Source organism: Blastomyces gilchristii (genome assembly GCF_000003855.2).
Source record: "Blastomyces gilchristii SLH14081 genomic scaffold supercont1.3, whole genome shotgun sequence".
Lineage (NCBI taxonomy): Eukaryota > Fungi > Ascomycota > Eurotiomycetes > Onygenales > Ajellomycetaceae > Blastomyces > Blastomyces gilchristii.
The window spans coordinates 1-1675 of record NW_003101680.1 but is presented as its reverse complement, the minus strand read 5'-3'; positions in this window follow the sequence as shown (position 1 = coordinate 1675).

The window sequence follows — 1675 nt, the reverse complement described above, 5'->3', positions numbered from 1 at the left end:
CCGTCTGACTGATATTAAGAAAGCTCTAGAGAAGTTATTCTGTACTACAATAACAGATTCTCATACAAAGCTCTCTTAATAATATCATGAATATCTAGATGTCTTCTGACAAGACAACATTATAAATATACCTCTCTTATAAGACTTAGAAGTGAATCACAGTATCAAGTTAGGAAAAAAGAATAATAAGAATTCTGAGTCATCATGAGACTCTCTTTATAATATATCTTGAGATGCACTTCTTCTTCTTCAGAAGACACTCAATAATCTATTAAATAAGAGATTTATATGTGTTAGTAACTCTTCTGCTGCAGCTTCTATTCTCTTTGTAAAGAAATCAGATGAAGAACTCTGATTCTGTGTGAACTATTGAGAATTGAACAGATTAATTAAGAAGAACTGCTATTCTTTATCTCTTATTAATGAAACTCTAGCTCACATTGAATAAGGTCAATGATGTATAAAACTAGATATCATCACTGTGTTTTATAAGATCTGTATTACTGAAGAAGATGAATAGCTTACAGCATTCTGAACATGTTATAGTCTCTTTGAATGAGTAGTCACATTCTTTGAACTGACTAATGCTCTCAGTACATCTCAGAAGTATATTAACTGAGCACTCTGAGATTTTCTTAATGAATTTGTATCTGCATATCTCAATAACATTCTCATCTCTACTAATGAGTTCAGAAAAGAATATTAAGAACACATGTAAAGAGTATTACAATAATTATAAGAAGCAAAACTATTAATAGATATTAATAAGTGTGATTTTAAAGTCAAGAGTACAAAATATCTAGGTTTTATCGTAGAAGTTGATAAGAGAATTTGAATGAATTCTGAGAAAGTCTCTGTCATTCTTGAATGAGAAGCTTCATGTACTGTGAAAGATGTATAAAGCTTCATCAGATTTGCTAACTTCTATCAGTGATTCATATGAAACTTCTCAGATATTGTAAGATCACTTACAGAACTTATCAAGAAGAACTCAGTATTTCAATGATCAGTGAACACTGAAGCTGCATTTATATAGATGAAGAAGTTATTCATCAATATCTCTCTACTAATAATATTTAACTCTGATTGTGAAACAGTTGTTAAAGCTGACTTCTCTGACTATGTTACAGAGAATGCTATATTATAATATAATAATAAAGATGTCTTATAATCATGTGTCTTTATATTTAAGAAACTGAGCTCTGCTGAATGCAACTATGAAATCTATGATAAGAAACTTCTTATAATTGTATACTGTCTAGAAGAATAAAACTCTGAACTCTGAAGTGTCTTCAAATTTGAGATAATCATAGATTATAAGAATCTCAAGCACTTCACTATTACTCACAAGCTTACTGAATAACAAATGTGATGATCTGAGCTATTAAGTTGTTTTCATTTCACAATACACTGTCACTCTGACAGTCAGAACTTGATAACAGATGCTCTCTTATAATAAGAGCAAGATATATCATTCAATATAACATATACTTGCTGAATGAACTGAGAGCACCAGCTCTTGAATTCAAAGATATTAGTTAATCAAGATAGAATAATAACCGATAGCATTATATAAACTTCTCTGATTAGAATATTCTCTCTCTGAACCGGGCCGATATGTCAGTTCCTAAGGAAGCTCTTTGAATGAATGCAGGTAAGGGCGGGAAGTGTTAAT